Genomic DNA, 23,276 nt, shown 5'->3' on the forward strand with positions numbered 1-23,276 from the left:
TTCCGTTGACGAGCATTTCAGGTATTTTCAGCTAACACGTCTCTCAGGGCTATTTGAGAACACATCTGCGCATTAGGCTCACTTAAGAGTAACATGCCTCCTTCTCCCTCAAGATCAATACTGTTGAAGTAGACATCACCTGCTCCCTTTATCATGTGATAATTGCTGATGCTTCCTACACTATATTCCAATACCCTTCTCCTTTCCCTTCCAGGACAGGCAGCTTTCACAGCCAGACTTTATTTACAAATCTGCAGCATGACAAGAACCGCCCACTAACACAGGAGCAGACTATCAGACTAAGAGGCCGTTTACACCACACTGTTTTCAACTAAAAACGGAAAACGAATGCATTTTGGTGTTAATTTACATACACGATAAAGGCATTTTGGGGGCCAGAAAACACAATTTTTTGAAAACAGGTTTCAAAGTGCAAATTTGTGAAGGTTTCAAAGTGCAAATTTGTGAAAATCACTGTAAAAAAATTGCTGTTAAACAAAAACACCAAATTCTGACAGTAATGTTTTCCATTAAAACAATACTGTATGTCGGGGCGCTAGTGAGCAGGCGATGGAATAGACCGTGTTTGGCTGAGATCCTACAAAATTTTTATCTAATTTTGTATTAAAAGCAACATATCTTCTGTAATTATCCCCAGCGCGATTCATAACGTATTCCTGAACACATAGTGTGCAATGAACGAGCCTTGGAAAGAGTGATGGCCTCTAAGCTTCGAAAATATAAATACAGAGGGTCCTGCAGTTCTAGTCCCAATACTTCCTCGACGCAGAGTTCAGCTTCTGACCGTGTCCACACACCGACTCCACCAGACATGATATGGAAGAATTGAAGTCGCAGATCCTGATATCCATAAAAGCAGATATTTCCGCAGAGATAAGAACTGAACTTAAGAACTCTCTCTGACGATTTCAACTTTTAAAAGAGCGAGCTGCAAGCTGTCAGAATGGAAATTGCAAACAATGCGACGCTAATGCGGACTGACATTGAACAAATGAAGGCTACCATTAAAGATATGGAAGGCAGTATCAACGTGGACGGATGAAGTGAACGAACTACAAGCCGTGGTTTGTACTTTAAAATCGGAACTGAAAGAGCTGCGAGAAAAATCCGAGGACATGGAGAGGGTGTCGTGGAGGGACCGGGATCAGCTTCCACGCAGCCTCTAAATTTCTATCCGAGGTGCTGAAACTGGATAAGGAAGTTCTGGCAGACCGCTCGCATCGCAGTCTAAGACCCCTGGAGGAAAGCCACGGGTGATAGTAGCAAAGCTACACTACTATCAGGATTGTGTCGAGGTCCTGCGTACAAGGCAGGGCTGCCCTCTATCGCCACTCCTCTTTGCAATTGTAATTGAACCCCTAGCCATTGCCTTGATATCTAATAATATCAAAGCGATGTGGAGGGGGAGTTTAGAGCACAAAGTATCTTTATATGCGGATGATATGTTGTTGTACATTTCTGACTCGAGTATTCCAAATTTATTAAATTTGGTCAGCTGTCTGGTTATAAAGTTAATTATCAAAAGAGTGAACTAATGCCAACTGGCTCCATGATTCCAGATGTGCTCCCTTCTTCAATCTTTAAGATCACTATGACAAAGTTTAAATATCTGGGTGTCTGGTTTACACAGAACTTTAAGGAGCTTTATAAAGCCAACTATCAACCTCTTTTAGCTATAGTCTGAAGCAGGATTTTGAAAGATGGGACTCCTTGTACCTTTCCCTAGGTGGAAGGATTAACATCATTAAGATGACTGTTTTGCCCAAGTTTTTATACATTTTCCAATGTTACTAATTTTTCTCACAAAATCTTCTTTTTTTTTTTTTTTTTTGTAATTTAAATAACTCTTAATTCTAAGTTATGTTTGGAATAAAAAACGTCCTAGGGCAATGGATATAATATTACAAAGGCCCCGCAGCTAGGTGGTTTTGCCCTGCCGAACTTTCTAAATTACTACTGGTCGGTGAATATCAGGCCAATTCTATTCTTGTTGGGGGAAGATGAGAAAGCCAACTGGGCACAGATGGAGAAATCATCCATTCAATATAACCCTCTGTCAGTATTGTGTTCTAAGCTGCCACTGGCACACTCAGAATCTAACCTTACACTCTCCCCAGTTGTACCACAAGCTACAGTATACAAATTTGGTATCAGTTCAGACGTCATTTTGCACTAAACAATCTTCCGCTTGCCTCACCTGTTGTACAGAACCATATATTTACTCCTTCTATGACAGATTCAGCGTTTGATATATGGTCAAAAAATGGCATTAGGTCATGTTTGAAGACACATTTGCCTCCTTCGAACAGTTAGTCCGAAAATTTGCTATTCCTAACACACTTTTTTAGGTATCTACAGCTTAGAAGCTTTGTGTCATCAAATTCAAACTGTTTCCCTTGTTGTCCCGCTGGATCTCTCATTGATTCTATTCTCGAGTACAGGTGTCCATAAGTAAAGTCTATGGACTACTCAATCTACACAATCTGACTGCCTTAGAATCTTTAAAACAAAAATGTGAAAAAGAAATGGAGAATCAAATATCAGATAATGTTTGGCAGGAAGTAATCCGGAGAATACGTTCATCCTCTATAAGTCTCAGGCACACAACTGTTCAGTTTAAAATTGTACATCGTCTGCATTGGTCTAAGGACAGAGTGGCTAAATTTAAAAGTGATGTAGATGCTACTTGTGACCGAAGTAAACAAGCTCCTGCTCCTTTATATCAGATGTTTTGGTCATGTCGGAAATTGCTAGAATACTGGAGCTCAGTCCTTATCTGTTCTGTTACACTCTTGGTTCTTAAATGCTTTGATGTATAATGTAAATTTTTCTTATTATTTTAGTAAAAATAAATAAATAAATATAATAATAAATAAATAAATAAATAAAACATTGAAGAAAAAAAACAGTACTGTATAAAATGATGCATTCTGGGCAATATACCATTATCAGCGCTGTGTAAACTACAAAAACACGAATTTGACGTGAAAATGTGAAAATATTGACATCATGCGGATTACGTGTTCAGACGACAGACATGGTCAACACGACCCTCGTTCACACGGATCCATGAAAACAACAAAAAATGCTGTATTATGCATGCCATGCCAGAAGTTGGCGATGTCACTACGCGACACGAACACGCAATACGCATGCATTCAAAATAAATTCAAATTCAGGAACTGAATTGGAATTTAAACACATTCTTAATTCAATTGTGAACTTTTAAAAACGGCATGAATCATAATAATTATAAAAGAATTAGCAAACCGCTGTTTAAACAGTTTCAGATGAAATATAGGATGTCACAATGCAGGACAAGTGAGCTGCAAACAAGATGCAAATTAAATTCAAATGTAAGTCAATTTAAAATAAATTTAAATTCAAAGAATTTCATAAAACTGATTTAACTGCAAAAGTTTGTCAAGACAAAGTTTGAATATTGGCTTTTGTGAAAGTTTAAAAAAAAAAAAGTTTAGAAAGCCTTAAAGTGTAAAGATTTATAAGACTTACAGATAGAGATAATAACAGATAGACAGATAGATAGATAGATAGATAGATAGATAGATAGATAGATAGATAGATAGATAGATAGATAGATAGATAGATAGATAGATTACATTCATACATTCAAATAATGCAAAGCTAATAAATCTGATTTGAACGTTGAATTTCTTGTTATTGCTGCATGCATTCTCCATCAGACAGTCAGTAAACAGTGCCGTCTGAAGGTGTTACTGCCCAATGCATGAGGGTTTATGCCATAGTTTACAGGTGCTGTTGTTCACAGAGCCAAACCATCTTTCCCCCCTATGGCCGCTTTATTTTTGATATTCTAGTGGGCATTTGGCTTGTAAAACGGGCTGCCACTGAACTCAGCGTGCATTTGAGAGCCATGAATACAACGCCTGAAGGCAAAACACGCAATACAGACTCACAAACACACACACATAACACACTCACCACCTTTCAAAGAATGTAAAACGACTTTAAACATTAATTTCCACAAATCTGCTTTATCATTGCAGGGTTTGCTAACTTCTGCATGCATTTAACCACAGTATTTTTTTGTACAGACTTGCAGACGTCTCCAAACTAAACACATCCTGGTCTATGCAAAATGCTGATAAGTAGCCGTGCTGTATCTGCTGTAGCAGAAGCGTATCTTCAAATATTCAGACACTGAAATCCCGCTCGTCTTATTTCCTTTAGTGGTGGTAGACTCATTTTCCTCTGCACTGCAGGTGTCTGGCCATGATACAGGCGTGGGATACAGTGAGAGATAATGCTTATTCTCATGAACTATTGCTGAGCATTTTGATTGAACTGTCAGATCAAGTTGCTATTCTAACAAGAAATCTGTCAAGCACGCTTTTTCACCTCATGTTTATTTTCTGTCAAAAGCCCGGGCCATTTCCTTCAAATGTCATTGTGCTCGAGTTCACATATCACCCATCCTACCGTCACCGTGTCCGTTCAGCTTTTCTCACAAAATCTGTTTGCAGAGATTTAATTGACTGCACGTCAAATGTGAAATTTGGTTTGGGTTCCCGGGAGAAAAAAAAAAAGTGTTAATCAGAGGTTGCTCTTTCACAGCTCAGGAGACTTTATGGAGCTCTCAGATTTTTCATTTAATTGTCTTATCCATCGACAATGTCTCAAATGTTTCCCCTAAAATACACTTTATTTGGTAAAACTATTTTATGGTGTCCTTGTTACACGTTACAAGTACGTTACTACAGTAATTACTATAAAGTGGGGATAATTACATGCACCTTACCCTAAATCAAACCATAATCCTACCATAACCCGATAGTAAGTACACGCAGTTAATTAGTATTACTTAGTCCAATAGTTACACACTAACACAGTCATCTTAAAATAATAGAGTAAAATTTAGGTAACACTTTATTTTACAGTGTCCTTGTTACATATGTTACATGTACTTACCATAGTAATTACAGTAAATTATGCATAATTACATGCAACTAACCCTCAACCAAATCCTGATACTACCCTAACCCTATAGTAAGTACATGTAGTTGCTTAATATTACTCAGTACTTAAATATATAATTGCACTGTAACAAGGACACCTTAAAATAAAGTATAAATATAAACTATATTAATAGGGTTAGGGTTTGGTTTAGGCTTAGTTGCTTGAAATTATGCATAATGTACTGTTATTACTATAGTAATACATGCAAGATGTATAAGAGGGACACGGTAAACTAAAGTGTTACAGAATATACTAAAATTGAATATGAGTAATAAAATGAAAATGTAAAGGATGACTCATAATGAGATTTATTTTGATAAACTATCTTGGCTGTGCACAGTTGATGCATTGTTCAGATTGCTTATGAAACTCTATAGGACACTTTCCAATTATTCCATTTGTTTGAAAAAGAAAAAGAAAAAGAAAAAGAAAAAGAAAAAGAAAAAGAAAGGGGGGGGGGGGGGGGGTGAATGGTGCATAGTTTAACATGAATTGCAATAAATGAAATTATAGACAGATTAGGATTTGAGCAATTAAAATGTATTAATAAACATGTCAAATTATTGTGATAGCCCCATTACTAGGTTTACAATAACATCAATTAACCTATATAATTGTTGTCATATGTTCATAACCTGCTCTTTAACCTCTTGTAATGGAGTTTGACATGCTGTAAGCCTTTTTCCCCTTCAGTAATTAACTCAGTCAGCACATTCCCATCCATTCGTCTGGGTACAGGATTTAAACAGAAGGCCTTTGCATGTTGAGGGAGAATCCTGTCACTAATTGGAGCGATGCAAAGGCCCTTAATGAGAATGAGGAAACAATATCAAATGGGAAACAGAACAAATGTCCCTGTGTTTAGAATATACCCTCAGAGGAAACTTGTGCTTTGACATTAAAGCAAACAAATCCATATGGTAGGTCTGGACGCCCACACATTAAGAAATGTGTGACAGCAGCTCTCTGCGATGAAATTGAATTACTGTATGCTTTGAAATCCCAAAGCGACGGAACGAATGCGAGGGCTAGACAAAGAGCGAGCTCGCCCCGTTTCTAATGTCTGAAGAGTCGGCCAAACAGCAGCTAGAAAGCACACATCTTCGATGGTGGTCCCGTCCTCGTGCGGGAGAGCTATCGGCAGAGTTAAAGTGCGACATGCAGGGCATTCAGGGAATTAAACGTGTCACAAGTCATTAACCCTGAGCTTAGTGTGGGATGTGTGGACGCCCATAGGCAGGGCAGAAAGCTATTGATCCGCCACATACTGGACCCTGATGCTGGGGGCGAGGTTAAGGCAAAGGGGACGTTACCGTGAAATCCTCAGATGCTCTCCTCCATTCTCACGCTGATGTGGGGTCTATTCCTCTGGGTGACCTCAAAGTGAGTCGGCCAGGCCGTGAAGAGACTGTAAATGTCTCATTCAGTCTGTAATATGTTGCTGTGTTAGCAGTCCTGCTATAGTGTGCATGAATGTTGGTCATTTACTTAAAGGAATAGTTCACACAAAAATGAAAATTCTGTCATTAATTACTCACCCTCATGTCGTTCCATAAGACTTTAGTTCATCTTTGGAACACAAATGAAAATATTTTTTGATGAAATCTGAGAGCTTTCTGTCCCTCCATTGACAAACTGCTAAAACGTAAAATATGTAAGTAAAATATAAAAAACTGAAATATCTTGGAAACAGTAGCCAATCGGTTGTTTAAATTGTCATGTTTGAATTCTGCACAATACATAACAAATAGCATATTTGATCTCTGAAGCAGATGACTGAAAAATTGTAGACCAGTGTTATCATTGCTGACATGCTTTACAAAATCATTCATCACAATCTGCAAGACTGATGGATATTAGAGTCAAATGTATATATAAAAAATATATATAAATATCAAAAAATTTAAATATTTGCTTCCATCGAAGGTTCTCACATTCTTCTCCGATACAGAAAAAAACACTATCCCAAAACACATACTACTTTTTAACTATGGCACCGTTACATAATCCACAGCACATAATGCATGACAAGTGTAGTCCGATTCACGAGTAAATGACTATTCTGAGTCTGCTCTCTTTTGTAAATCAAATCAAACTGCTTAGTCTGATTCCTGAACAAATGACTCTTGCGTGTAAGTTCTTATTGGTAACCGTGAATCAAAATCATACAGTACGACCAGTGTAGGATGTTTCTGGAACTAATGACTCTTAAGGGGCAGCTTTTTTTACTGAATCAAGTCATACAGTGCAACTAGTTATAGTCTGATTCCCAAAATGACTCCTGAGTGTTGGTTCTTTTTTTGTGAATCAAAAGGTGGATTCCTAAATGATTAATCGTATGAGCCGTGTCCTTACAGATGCACTTTATACTAGTAGGATTTTTTTTTTATATATATATATATACATGTAAATGAATGAATGGAATGTTGCAGTATTTTATTTTATTTTTTAGTATTGTCGTTTAAAGTTAAAGGTATAAAGCATATTTAAAGGTATAGTTTACTCAAAAATTACATTTTTAAAATATCTTTGGTGTTTCATATTAGAAAGAAAGCCATACATGTTTGAAATGACATGAATGGTAAGTGATGACAGAATTTCCATTTGTGTATGTTCCTTTAAGGTGAATGTTTGGAATGCATTATACCAACTCTGAAAGTCTAAAGACAAATCTAATTAAAAATATCTGTAATATAACATAACTTTATGTACAGTGAGGAAAATAAGTATTTGAACACCCTGCTATTTTGCAAGTTCTCCCACTTAGAAATCATGGAGGGGTCTGAAATTGTCATCGTCGGTGCATGTCCACTGTGAGAGACATAATCAAAAAAAAAAATCCAGAAATCACAATATATGATTTTTTAACTATTTATTTGTATGATACAGCTGCAAATAAGTATTTGAACACATGTCTATCAGCTAGAATTCTGACCCTCAAAGACCTGTTAGTCTGCCTTTAAAATGTCCACCTCCACTCCATTTATTATCCTAAACTAGATGCACCTGTTTGAGGTCGTTAGCTGCATAAAGACACCTGTCCACCCCATACAATCAGTGAGAATCCAACTACTAACATGGCCAAGACCAAAGAGCTGTCCAAAGACACTAGAGACAAAATTGTACACCTCCACAAGGCTGGAAAGGGCTACGGGGAAATTGCCAAGCAGCTTGGTGAAAAAAGGTCCACTGTTGGAGCAATCATTAGAAAATGGAAGAAGCTAAACATGACTGTCAATCTCCCTCGGACTGGGGCTCCATGCAAGATCTCACCTCGTGGGCTCTCAATGATCCTAAGAAAGGTGAGAAATCAGCCCAGAACTACACGGGAGGAGCTGGTCAATGACCTGAAAAGAGCTGGGGCCACCGTTTCCAAGGTTACTGTTGGTAATACACTAAGACGTCATGGTTTGAAATCATGCATTCCCCTGCTTAAACCAGCACATGTCAAGGCCCGTCTTAAGTTTGCCAATGACCATTTGGATGATCCAGGAGTCATGGGAGAAAGTCATGTGGTCAGATGAGACCAAAATAGAACTTTTTGGTCATAATTCCACTAAACGTGTTTGGAGGAAGAAGAATGATGAGTACCATCCCAAGAACACCATCCCTACTGTGAAGCATGGGGGTGGTAGCATCATGCTTTGGGGGTGTTTTTCTGCAGATGGGACAGGGCGACTGCACTGTATTAAGGAGAGGATGACCGGGGCCATGTATTGCAAGATTTTGGGGAACAACCTCCTTCCCTCAGTTAGAGCATTGAAGATGGGTCGAGGCTGGGTCTTCCAACATGACAATGACCCGAAGCACACAGCCAGGATAACCAAGGAGTGGCTCTGTAAGAAGCATATCAAGGTTCTGGCGTGGCCTAGCCAGTCTCCAGACCTAAACCCAATAGAGAATCTTTGGAGGGAGCTCAAACTCCGTGTTTCTCAGTGACAGCCCAGAAACCTGACTGATCTAGAGAAGATCTGTGTGGAGGAGTGGGCCAAAATCCCTCCTGCAGTGTGTGCAAACCTGGTGAAAAACTACAGGAAACGTTTGACCTCTGTAATTGCAAACAAAGGCTACTGTACCAAATATTAACATTGATTTTCTCAGGTGTTCAAATACTTATTTGCAGCTGTATCATACAAATAAATAGTTAAAAAATCATATATTGTGATTTCTGGATTTTTTTTTTTAGATTATGTCTCTCACAGTGGACATGCACCGACGATGACAATTTCAGACCCCTCCATGATTTCCAAGTGGGAGAACTTGCAAAATAGCAGGGTGTTCAAATACTTATTTTCCTCACTGTATATAGAAAGTATCTCATCAGTTGGCAGAGGAATTGCATTTAATTTAATTTCTGATTCAAGAGAAATCAGAAGCAGAATTTATAAATTCCTTATGATTCTCAGGCAGAGCAGAGTGCAATGTAAACCTCTATGGACAAAAGCAACTTCCAAATGCATAAATGTGAACGTTGTAAAGGTAAAGACTTAGAGTTTGATCAAATTTGTGCCCTTGAACAAGGCACCAGGCAACTCACGGTGGACTGTCCCATTATAAGATCTTAGTGTTGTTCTATTTCTCTTTGCAATGGTTCCATCATTCCCCTCTCATCAGGAAACGGATGAAGCATCAAAAGCAAAGACTCAAGTCTGAGACCAATCCATCACAATGGGGGTTCTGAATGAGAGTCTCTCCTGTGTGTGACCACAGACGCACAACATCAATAGGGAAAACATTTTCCCGGAGACTTTGCACTAAGAGCATCGTGAGGATGTCTGCCGAGACCCGGCTGACACTCGGGTAAATAACACTGGGAAAGAATGATGTCACATCAAAAGCAATTTGATCACACGGTGCAGAAAATGAAAGGGGAGAGAAGTGTTGTCAGACTAAAAGGAGTGTGAGGAGAGGAGAACGTTCAAACACATCCAGCAATGTAAGATTTAATTTACTTGCGATAGAAATTCCACAGGAGTGTTGTCATAAGACCAGCGAAGCAGCTAGAGATGCCAAAACTAAAAATAACAGCCCTTTCATGACTGTTAGTCCTGTTAAATCAATGATGGCTTTATTATAACTTTCAAAGGCAGGAGTGTGATGACATCTCTTCAAATGAATCTTTCCACAGTGAAATGGCTGACAGACTCTTTTTAGTGAAGCGCTGTTGTAGTATTGTTCACACAAAGGGCCCTATCATACACCTGGCGCAATGCAGTGTTTTTTTATTTATTTTTTTATCACTTTTACTCACAACATGCTATCCGGCAACAAAGGATTCCATTCATTATGCTAAGCTAAGCTTGCGGCGGCGCTGTCAGACTGAGACATGCATGCACTGAGACAAAAATGCGTTTGCCCACTTATCTAAATGTAGGGGAGACGGTGAATAACCCCAATTTCAAAAAGCGGTGGAGTGTTCCTTTAACCTCGTGCATGAGCAGATCCGTTTCCTCGCTAGAGAAGCGCTCAGTCTTTCCACTTGCAAATTCCATCAGCGCAACTGGCTTTTAAAGGGAATGGGAGATGAGACTCTGATTGGTTTATTGCACGTAAAGCCCAAAACACACCCATTACTCATTAAGAGAATAGAGACAACCCTTTTAGACCATGCGCCGGGCACGCCAACCATTTTTCCTGTTGTTAAAATAGCAAAAGTGGATTCGGACTTGCCCTAAGTGCGCTTGTGCCGTGTTTTTAAGACCATGCGCTTAGATCGTTAAAATAGGGCCCAGAGTGTTATTGTACAAACCCCAAAGCTAGAGTACTAAAGTTCTTGAACCTAACTCATCGTGTACCTTTCTCAACATATGTCTTGTGCTATTAATGTATTAAGTGATCAGACTTACTAAAAACCTCTTTAAAAAAAAAAACTTCTTAAAAAATAATAATAATAATAATAATAATATTATATTTCTCTCATGACAACTCTCTGAGAGATTGGCATGGTAATGGATATGGCATTGTTAATGTATTTGGTCTTGGCGGAATATATCTGCTACACTGCTGCTGCAGAGCTGCCAATACATTCACAGACATTGCTGTGAGCATGTAAGACATGCTGCTACTGCACATAAAACATACATTAAATAACACATCCCTGTAGCAGATCTATACAGGTGGAGCTGGGGAAGGTGGAGGGTTTCTGAAAGCTCCCTGCAGACTGCTAACAGCAGCACTACCAGTATTTGAGCTGCAGCTCATTGGCCGCTAATGCAACAGCAACCAATCAGCTGCAATATGTAAATAAAGATGTGATCACTACCAATGAGTTAAGGACCTATCAGCCTGTGCTATCTAGAGTTTCATGCCAGAACTTGGTATGTTATTCTAAATCCCCTTTGAAAATGACCTTATAGTAACCATAGTTTTCATGCCATCATACAGTGGCAATTTTGTCTGACTTATAGCAAAACTATGGTTACTATGGTAATTTATTTGAAAGAGAATCAGAATATAAAACAATAATGATGTGTTTAAAACTAAAAGATGTGTTTTAGATCAATATTTACACTCAAAAGCGTTGCGTCCTCTCTCAGGCAGCCTGTGTCATTCTGACAGCTTTACTTACGCCTGACAGCCTGTCGCCACTCACAGATCAGGTCTGTCTCCTGCATATATTCTAATTGATACAGCAACCGTGAAAAGCTATTCTGCGTGTCCATCAATCTCTCATCTGCAGACAGCAGGTTGAGGAGAAATGTATTCTGGGGCAAGGAAATATGAGGAAATATATGCAGCGTCTTGTTATTTAACAGTCTCTTGAATATTGAAGTGGAGGAGGGACGGTAATGCAACTGTGGTCTCCTCATAAAGCGCCTGCGGTCACTCGTCTCAGCACATGGGGGAGTGGATATACACATTCTTTTGCATAATGCATCCCAGCATGCCCTGTGTCTGATAGAAGTACTTTCTGAGAAAACAGGGAATTTAGGAATATAGTTTGCATGATATCTTTCAAAGCTCTGCACCACGGGCAACATTTATATGTATATATGTAGGCATGTCCAAAAACACAGAACGCTGAAACCAAGCAAACGATTGATAAAATATTTCCCAGTACTCCTGGGTACTACAACGGTGCAAAATAAAGGCAATCTTATAAAATACCTGTGATTTTGGTGTCAGTCCATGATAGACAAAATGCAAAATGCTTTGGGATTTCATTTTTTATTTTACATGTAACAGAACATAAAAAATAAAAATAAAATGTGTAAGGAATAATTTGGAAAGAAAGCCACAATGAATTTTACATCAAACTCTATCACTTGGGTTTCTTCATCAATACCAACTAATGCTGTTCCTGATAGCAGTTAGCTTTATTTGGACATGTTTTATACTATGACCAGCAATATATATAGACTTACCCTGTTTATATCAATGCCTATGATAAATCGAACACCCTGTAATTTATTTCTTGTGGCATATGAAATGAATTCACTCAGACGGTGATCAGGATGTTGATGTTGATCAGTGGTTTGCAGAATAATATTAATCTGAAGAGCTGACCATCCATAAATACTCAATTTTTGGACATGTTGTTAAAACGTTGTTAGAAGGTTGGGTACGTTGTGCCAACGTTCTGTGTTTGTTGGGTACAAGGTACAACAATAAGAATTTTTATAGTGATAAGAGACAAAAAAAAAAAAAAAAAAAAATAGGTGAATGTTTAAGGTCTGGTTCTACAGACAGGGCTTGGATTCTGGATTAGAATTTGTACGAGTGAGTTCGTATGAATTCGTACGAATTGGGCAACTAGTAAAATATGTACGATTTAGCAAAAATCGTACGAATTTGTACGAGTGAGGTCGTATGAATTCGTACGAATTAGCCACCTCGTAAAAATTCTTACGAATTGCTGTGAGATCAGGTTGGTATAGCAGTCTATGCATGATGTCCTCTACTCAATATTCATTCTGCAAGACAAAGACATGGCTGTGCAAAATAACATTGTATATTTCTTGTAATGACTAGATCCCTTTGACAAGAACATCTCAGATGTGACAAAAGGAACTGATAAGGAACCAATACACAGGGCAACATCAATACGACTACATACTGTCAATGAACTTTTAGTTAAAATGGTTTCTTTGTCTATGTCTGTCCATTATTAGAAAGACAGTGGCAGGATATAGACGATTCTCACCTCCTCCCCACATGACTGCTGGAAAATAGATCTGCTCTCCAGCACGTCTACTCTCATTAAGTAAATGTCATTAAGGGTAAAGACGACCTCTCGCCGGACAATAATGGATTCATCTCATCTGTTTTTTCCAATTGCTTTTTTTCCCCCTCTTTAGGTTCTGCGGAGAAAACCCAAAGAGAATCCACATGCTACCTGTATTTTATCGATTGTGAGATAAGGATAAATGATCTCAAGTATGTTGAAAATAGTATGCCATGGTGTACTATTTCTGGTGGATTATTGAAATGCGTATACTAGCATGCTTTTTGAACAAATATTATTCACAACCACTTGCACTACAGGAGAACATTTTGGTATGACTGAAATCTGACGAGTAGAAACAACATTCAAAACATTTTACTTCTGTATTTCTAAGTGGAACAAGATGTTAAACGAGAAGATGTAAAATGGAGATTTAAATGTCATGAATTTATAAAGACACTTACATGCAATCACATACAATATGCAACAGAGGGGTTTGTGGTATCAATATGAAAATGTACATTGTGTTTGTATGTCCCACTACTTCAATACAATACTTCCCATCACTAGGAAAATACATGATTGTAGAGCATCGTAGAAGATTGTGTAAAATTATTAATGTAATGTCCATCTTGAAACTCAAAGCTGTTTAAAGAGCCTGAAATGTTATGGAAATGTATGGAAATGACTTGTTTCCAATTTTGTTGGCTTTTATTTTATGTTCCAGCTGAATGCCGATCAAAACCATGTCAATTATTATTATTATTATTAAATGAAAGCGACTTGATCAACAAGTATGTCTTGTACGCACCACAACATGGCACAAGAAGTCGAGACAGAGCGCGAAAGCTATACCATCAATATATCGGCGAACTCATCAATGAGGACGTACCAGCAACAGCAAACGAACTACGAGAAGTTGCCAGCAATCGCAAGGAATGGGAAAAATTAGTGGTGATGATGATTATTATTAAGTTTTTCTTCAAAATAAGCATTTTGACCTGGAAAAGGGATGTGGGGTGTTATAGTCCAACTTTATGTTTGTATCTAAAACTAAATCCATACATAAAAATAGTATATAAAGAAAAAATATATATATTTTATTTCAGCTAGTCGCCAAGGAAACATTTCTCACATAATTTCTCATTCTCTAAAACTATATAAAAAACACTGGTGTGTATCTAATCACTCTTGAAGTGTTCAGCTGGACTTTGCTAAATCAACGAACTCTATAACCAATGACATGTACAGTTCCCTGTTTAATTGTGTTTTAATTATTAATGCAAATTAATTGTTAATCTATTTCACCACTGAGCATGTTCCATCATTCTGTGCACAGATGCCTCAGGATAAGCGTTATCTCACACTGCAGTGAATGATGGCACAGTGCTGTAATGAATTACACATCACAAACTTCTTTAATGTTAACTTTGCAATATTCTACATAAAACTCTTTCAAGGTTGCCTTGAATAACAAGTACAGAAGGTGCTACATAAGCTCTGTTCCAAAACTGGGCTGCACTGCTGTCTACATGCCTACATAATAACATACTCACTGAAATGAAGCCTTTTCAGTGACTCCCTACATAGTCAGCAACCAAATAGTGTTCCACACAAAACAAGACTCGATTTACAGTTCATTTCAACTGCTAACCTAACAATGCAACATACTATTAAACAAAACAAAAACACAACAAGACAAATTTTGGATTAAATTGTTCATTTTTAATTAAATTATGCATACTAACCATAAATGTAGTCAAACCAAAAAATATTCAGACACCAGTTATAATGTTTTATACTTTTTTACTAGTGGGTGCAGGACACTATAGTTGATTTATGTAAGTGAGGATGGCAAAATAAAGTAAACTGTGACATATCATATCCCAACATTTTTCATACATTGGACTATACCAGCTTGGTAATTGGTTGAGCTAAATTGGTATTATCTAATGGTGTGGTTAAATTTAACAGCTGAAAACCAGTGAAATATCTCCTGATTTGATAACTCTAAGGTCTTGTCATATTGTATCATCATTTTCTAAACTATAGTGAAAAAACGTGAGAAATGTTGAAGGTGGCTGAATACATTTTGGTTTGACTATGCAAAGCACACCTGTGATTCTGCATAAGAGTTGGAATAAAACGAGGTAACGGCATAATTTTAGAACGGCCTTCGCACCAGGGGCGCACTAACGCTCTAAAGTGCAGCCTACGTATAGGGAGCTGGAATGTGTTTTGAAACATTAGCATCGGTGTAAATTGGAGATGAAGTTTATCTTTGGTTGCTCTGACCTTGGATTCACAGCAGGCCGTGTAAACATGCAACGCCTGAAAGCAGTGTGAGAGAAGATGTCAGGACATCTAATTGAATAACTGTCCTAACAGTTCTCATGTTTGCATCTTTCTTCCCCATGCACTGATCAGTAGACAGACATTCATCATTACACCATCTCTAGTCTCATTTGAAAGTGATATCTGCTGTCCTTCTTACTTTACTGTTCAATTATGGTAGGCTACTACTGCAGTCTAATTTGTCATAGGTATGTGCATATGGAGGGTAAAAAAAAAACATAACTGAAAGGAAAATGTGTCAGATACGTAAATTAAATGAAGTTTCTTACTCTTTTTCAGCTGTGCTCATTTACAGTGATGTGTCTCCTTCCAGACAGAATATCCGTGATGACACTAAATGGTGCTCAGATAAAACTGTTTACATACGCTGACTGTGAACTCAACACAGCTGCATTGATCATAATCATATGCGACATGAAATGTCTTTCCCCTTTACACATACTGCAAAAGCAATGCAACAGAATAGATTTTACTTTGGTTTCAGAGTAGGTCTATTATGAAATACATTTCTTAGATATTGCTGTTTTATAAAAAAAAAAAAAAAGCATATAAATGAGCTCAAAGCTATACAGACATGGAATAAAATACACTTTTTTGTTGTTGTTTTTTAAGCTAATCCCTGAAACCATGACATGAGGAATGAAATTTAATCTTTGTGCCATTAAAACATCCGCTTAAACAGCTTTAAACATCCTCCTCATTATAAACATTTATTTAATCAAGCTCCAAATACACATGGGCAAATTTTCATATTACTGCCTCCAGAGCAAGACATCAACGAATAATTTTACATCATCACATTATAGGCCCCGCCCACTGGCATTCAGTCGCTTAACTGCTGATATTTGCTTATACTGGATGTGAGCAGCCCATTATAATCACTGACGCTGTCTACATTGGATACGCAGATGCACGTTCAGTTTCTGCCATACTCCATACGGTTGAGTCTGCTGACAACAGGACAAATAGAAGAGTGAAAGAACATTCGTTTTGACACGTCCAGTTTAAACAGCTCGTTCACATCTCTGTACAGTCTTCAGAAGGATCCAAGCATCAGAAACAAGTGGATGGTTTATTTTAATGCCGTCCCAGATTGCGTCTGAGGATTATATGTTTGTTTGGAGCATTTTTATTTTGTAATGGAGGCACAGTGTAATGGTGAGTTCGCAAAGAAACTTTTGATGTAAGTTGAAGCAGCCAACTGTATTGGATCTGACAGCAAACCGTAAGTATGTATCATAATGGTTTGCCTGTAAATGATGGATTTATATACAACGGGGGGAAAAAGTATTGAACACGTCACCATTTTTCTCAGTAAATATATTTCCAAAGGTGCTATTGACATGACATTTTCACCAGATGTTGATAACAACCCAAGGAATCAGTACATACAAAGAAACCAAAACAAATAAGCTCAGAAATTAAGTTATGTGTAATAATGTGAAATGACACAGGGAAAAAGTATTGAACACATGAAGAAAGGGAGGTGCAAAAAGGCATGGAAAGCCAAGACAACAGCTTAAAACTATTAGTAATTAAAAAGCAATCCAGCTTTTAAAAGCAAAGAGCTGTCTCAAGACCTTCGCAACCTAATTGTTCCAACACATAATGATGGCATTGGCTCTTCTGATTATTCTTTTCACTCCTCTGTCAGAAATCTTGCGAGGAGCACCTGGTCGAGGCAAATTTATGGTGAAATGATTGTCTTTCCACTTCCGTATTATGGCCCCAACAGTGCTCACTGGAACATTCAGAAGCTTAGAATTGTGCCTATAACCAATGCCATCATTATGTTTTGCAACAATTAGGTTGCGAAGGTCTTGAGACAGCTCTTTGCTTTTACCCATCATGAGATGTGTCTTGTGTGACACCTTGGCAATGAGACCTTTTTGTAGGCCATCCGTTGGGACTGAACCAGCTGTTATTAATTTGCAGGGACAGGGGGCTGGATTGCTTTTTAATTACTAATAGTTTTAAGCTGTTGTCTTGGCTTTCCATGCCTTTTTGCACCTCCCTTTCTTCATGTGTTCAATACTTTTTCCCTGTGTCATTTCACATTATTACACATAACTTAATTTCTGAGCTTATTTGTTTTGGTTTCTTTGTATGTACTGTTGATACGGTTTCCTACGCAATGACGTCAACCAATCATAACAGTGGCCGTTTACTGACAAGCCTTTAAGGGGAAAAAACAGACAGAGGGTCAGAATGAGGGATACAAATAATCATTTTCCACATATACTGTATATTTGTATTTTTTGTGCATACCACTTTATTAACATTAATAAGTAAACCTCAGGGAACATTTTAAAATAATAATAATAAATGTAAAAAATCCATGTCATGGACCCTTTAAAGTAGTCAGAGACACATACACACTGTTTCAGCAGTTAAAACAGCATTCATGTAAATATGAAAGTACATTAATAACAATCTATTTTGTAATGTGCTCTAATAAAAGTTTCTAGGACACCATTATAATATTCAGTGAATTTGCTTTACAGTTCTAGGAATATCTCGTCATTCTGAGCTTGAAAGAGAAAGTAGTTCATGCATCATTGCGTTGGTAACAGTTCACACGGAACATATGGATATGAGGAACAATTAACACATAGTAAGTGTCTCTTCATGCTTTTAATTATACAGGCTGTGTGAAGCCCTTGAGATCGTATCGTCAGGGAGAGCAGAACGTTCTCCACGTAGACATTGTGTGTCTCTCCTTGAGCAGAAAGCACTCATTGTTCATGTAACCATGGCAATGGTCTTGGCTCTCACAGACTGTCACTTTCAATACTTCCAACATTCAAGGCTTATATAGTCAAATATACAGTAAGTACTTCCAACAGCCCAACCTGTCCATTGCCATGTTTGTTCTGTTGCCGTTGAAATTTCATTTAGTGTGTTACTTGGAGGTTTACTGACCAAATAATACTCAAGACGGTTTAATATATCATTATCAAACTATCAGTGCATGCACGTGTTGTTCTTTTCTGCAAGTGAACTGTTAAACAGTGTCAGTCACAGGGGTTAATTCACACATTTCCAGCTAAATTAGCTGGTCTTGGTGAAAATGTCTTTCATTAAATATGAATTGATGGTTGAAAGTATTTAAATGGAGTTTTGCGGTTTACAGCTTGACACGCAATCTTCCTCTTTCTAGTCTCAGAGCAAATTAAATCAACAACAGCTGGAAAATGAACGAAAAAAAGGGTAATGAAAGAAAAAAAGGGTACAATCAGTCAGCTGCAATTAAAAAAGCACAGGAAATCATGATCATGTCACATTTAAAAGTTTGGTGGGCAAATCACGCTTGCTGCAATTTGTTTATTCTAACAAGTTTTAATTATTTCAGCATGCTCTCAAGGATTGTCAACTAATTCTAATTAGAGTATTAGTAGACTGCTAGGGTTAATAATTTGGCATGTACTTGCAAAGTTACTTATAGTCAGTATAATGTCTGTTGGGGAGCATCAAAATAAAGAGTTAGCATAATAAGACAACATGCTACTAATACTCTACTGAGAGGTAGGTGCAGAGTTACTTAGAAATATTATTAGTAGCATAAAATACGATAATATCTCAATGATACTAAAATAACACTGGTTGCATGTCCAGGAAGTCTTTGATATTAAGTTCTGCATCTGTTGCATAGACAGAGAATTGTCCTGCAGAAACGTAAGCCTCATGAGAAACTATCCACAGCGCAAGATTAAAATTAGATAAAACTGCTTCTTACTGTAATTCTCGACCCTTCTTCATTGTCTTCCTAAATGATGTTTAGTTTATACTGACTCAAAAGTACAGAATGTTCTAAATCGATTTTCAAATGGGCCTCCTGCTACTCAGCATCTTTAATATACTGTACGAGGATCTCAAGATCTCTGCACTGGAACCATTTCTATGAAGATGTAAATTAGCAAGCAGCCCTTTAGGCATCTTCCCGAACTGCTTGTCACACTGAGGGGAAAACAACAACAACAATATCATCTAAGGCTGAATGAGAACTATGTTTTAGTTAACATCTTGCTTTTTAGCAAATCCAGACATAAATCAAAATGTATTTAAATGCATTTAAACCCAAGGGAACATTTTATTGTTCAGAGGTTTCTTTATAGTTCTCAGCTAGAATGATAGATGTTCCTACCAAGGTGTTTATTTAACAATTGCTTAGAATTAGATTATACATAAAATACATGAATAAAAAATGAATATTGGAGAAATGCGGCTATGTGAGACAACAAACTCAGAGGACAATCAAATTGTTCAAAGCCTAAACCTTCATAGTTCTCAGTCATGATAAAATTTATAAATTGACATAAGCGTCTGCCATATGTATAAATTCTTTAGGATGATTTTCTCTGAAGCAGGAGCTTTAAGAAAATAAAAAATGTTCTCCATGTAATCGTACTGCTATTTGAGATATATAAAAAAAGATCTTTAAAGAGACAGAACACGTTATATTTGGCATATATTAAAAGAGTCTCAGTAAGGTAACGTATGTGTTTTTTTGTGATAGATGCACTAATACAGAACTGTGACAGACGACCGGCAGTGCAAGGATCAGACATATTCTGATTTATAATGACAGAGGTGACTGAATGTGCATTAATAATTTTAATCAACTTCACGAGTGGATAAAAAGTGATTCCCCTCTCGGCAAACTTCACATGCAGTCAATCAGTGAGATGCAGAAGGAACTTCAGGCAGCAGCTGAGGCTGAGGTAACCCCATTTCAGTGGGTTAACAGAAAGCAGTTTGGACATCTCTGTCTTGTTTGAAAAGTTGGAGCTGAACACTCAAAAAGTTGGAGCTGCACACATACTCATGCGCACACACATCTTGCTCTGTTGCATCGATTGCTCTGGTCTGCCTCGCTGTCTTGCTGTCGTGTGGTTTGCATCTGTAAGCTCTGTAAAGCTTTCCGTTTTGAATCTCTATTTACTATCATTCCTTGTTTATATCGCTAAATATATTGCACTCATGAACCAGATATCTGATATTATCTCATTTTGTCTGTCACATTGATCTGACTTCATTAGCTTTAATCTAACTCACTATCGCTCGCAAAACGCTCTAGCCTTCCGCTAGCCTGTTAATCTGCCATCTGTGTTTGCCATCTTTTTTTCTCTTGTGCCTTTTCGAGTCCATCAAACAACTGTGGTGAGTAGGATCAATCAACAAACATGGTGAGTCATGTCTTCTCCTATTATTGTCACTTGCACTTCATGTCACATGTAGTATAGCCTTCTCTGTCAGCGCTTTATATGTGATAAATGCAGGGAGATAGTCAGGCTGAAGGAGAAGATTTCAGAACTAGAGACACGCATCCAAACTTTAATCGAGGATAGTAAGAATGCAAGGGTTTTAGATACTGTTTTGGATGCAACTAGCTTAGTGAACTCTGTACATTGTTCGGTTCCGGCTGTAGAGCCCGTGCAGCAGGGTAACTGGGTGACCGTGAGACGCTGTAGTCGCAGGACAAAACATAGCTCTTCCGTTCCGATAACAACATGAACAGGTTCTCTCCACTCAGTGAAACACCCACTGAGAATCCTGTTGAAAGTGCCCAAGTTATTGGCGATTATATTACACGGAACGTGAAAATAGAGACACCAGCCACCATAGTCACATGTTTGCCGGGAGCCAGAGTGCCTGACATTAAAGTGCTGGCTAATGTTAATCGTAAATTCTCTAAGATTATTTTTCACATTGGCACTAATGATGTTCGACTAATGAATGAAGAGGTGTGTGAACTTGAAAGTATGATGGCAGGCATTGTAATTTGCTCTGGCCCCCTTCCTGTTCGAAGGAGTGATGAGATACTTAGACTGTCCTCACTCAATGGCTAGCTGTCTAAGTGGTGTCCACAAAATAATAAAGGGTTCATAGACAATTGGAAAAGTTTTTGGGGGGGCAGACCTGACCTGTTGAAAAGAGATGGTATTCATCCCTCCTGGGATGGTTCTGCTCTTCTCTCTAGTAATATGGCACATAGTCTTAGACCTCAAACATGACAATCTGGGGCTCAGGTCAGGAAGCAGACAGACTGGCTAAACCGACCGTCTGCTAGCTGTCTCACGTCACTGAGGTCAGATAAATCCCATCACATAGAGACTCTTTCACCTATATATCATCACATAGAGACTGTGTCTGTTCCCCAAAGTAGGAAATACAAAAAATTCCCAAACCCATTTAAGGGTAAAAATTTGATTGATGTTCAACAAATAAAAAAAACAAATATAATGCAGATGAACAAATGATAAAGCTCGGGTTTCTGAATATTCAATCCCTTTCTTCAAAAGCACTTATTGTTAATGATTTGATTACAGACTATAACCTAGATGTGCTGTGTTTGACAGAAACTTGGGTAAAACCAGACAATTGCATTACTTTAAATGAATCCACCTCGCAAGATTACTGCTATAAACAGAAGGCTCGTTTAAAAGGAAAAGGGGGAGGTATTGCTGTCATTTATAGCAATATCTACAGTATTACTCAGAAGTCTAGTTTCAAATATAATTCTTTTGAAGTGATGGTGCTTTCTGTAATGTTATCTAGCGTAAGTGATAAATTCTGTTTGACATTTGTGCTGGCAACTGTATACAGGCCACCAGGGCACAATCCAGATTTTATCAAAGAATTTGCTGATTTTCTATCAGAGTTAGTACTGGCTGCAGATAAAGTCCTAATTGTTGGTGATTTTAATTTCCATGTAGATAATGAAAAAGACGCATTGGAATTAGCATTTACAGACATTCTAAACTCTATTGGAGTTAGACAACACGTGTCAGGACCTACTCATTGTCGTAATCATACTTTAGATCTAATATTGTCACAAGGAATCAATGTGGATGCCGTTGAAATTCTGCAGCAGAGCGATGACATCTCAGATCATTACTTAATCATGTATACTTAATTTAGCCAAGGTTGCAAAGCCGACTCTGTGTTATAAATATGGTAGAACTAGGCTATCACTTCTGCCACTAAAGATTGCTTTATAGAAGAAAACAAAATTAGAATTTTTTCGCCTTTTGTGGAGAGAGAGCATGATTGCATACAGAAAGGCCTTAAAAACTGCTAGATCTGCTTAATTTTCAACATTTTTAGAAGAAAACAAACACAACCCTAGGTATTTATTTGAAACAGTTGCTAAATTAACGAAAAATAAAGCTCCAACAACGGACGTTTCCAAACAGCATGAACTTCTATATTTACGCGATTGATAATATTAGAGAGAAAATTATAACTATGCAACCGTCTACTACAGTATTGCAAAAAAAAAAAAAAAAAACATTCATTCATTGCTATAGAATTGTCTAAACTTGTTAAATCATCTAAATCAACAACATTAGACCCTATACCGACTAAGCTATTGAAAGAGATGCTTCCAAAGGTCATAGATCCTCTTCTTAATATCATTCATTCATCTTTGTAACTAGGATATGTACCGAAAACTTTTAAGCTGGCTATTATTAAACCTCTTATTAAAAAAACACAACTTGATCCTAGAGAATTAGTCAATTACAGGCCGATCTCGATTCTACCTTTTCTGTCAAAATTTATAGAAAAGGCAGTATCCTCACATCTGTGTTTCCCATTTTAGAAAGAAATGGTATCTGCGAGGATTTCCAGTCAGGATTTAGACCATATCATAGTACTGAGACTGCTCTCGGAGTTACAAATGATTTGCTCTTATCATCCGATCGTGGTTGTATCTCTCTATTAGTGTTACTGGATC

The sequence above is a fragment of the Squalius cephalus genome (assembly GCF_949319135.1).
Source record: "Squalius cephalus genome assembly, chromosome: 16".
NCBI classification, from domain to species: domain Eukaryota; kingdom Metazoa; phylum Chordata; class Actinopteri; order Cypriniformes; family Leuciscidae; genus Squalius; species Squalius cephalus.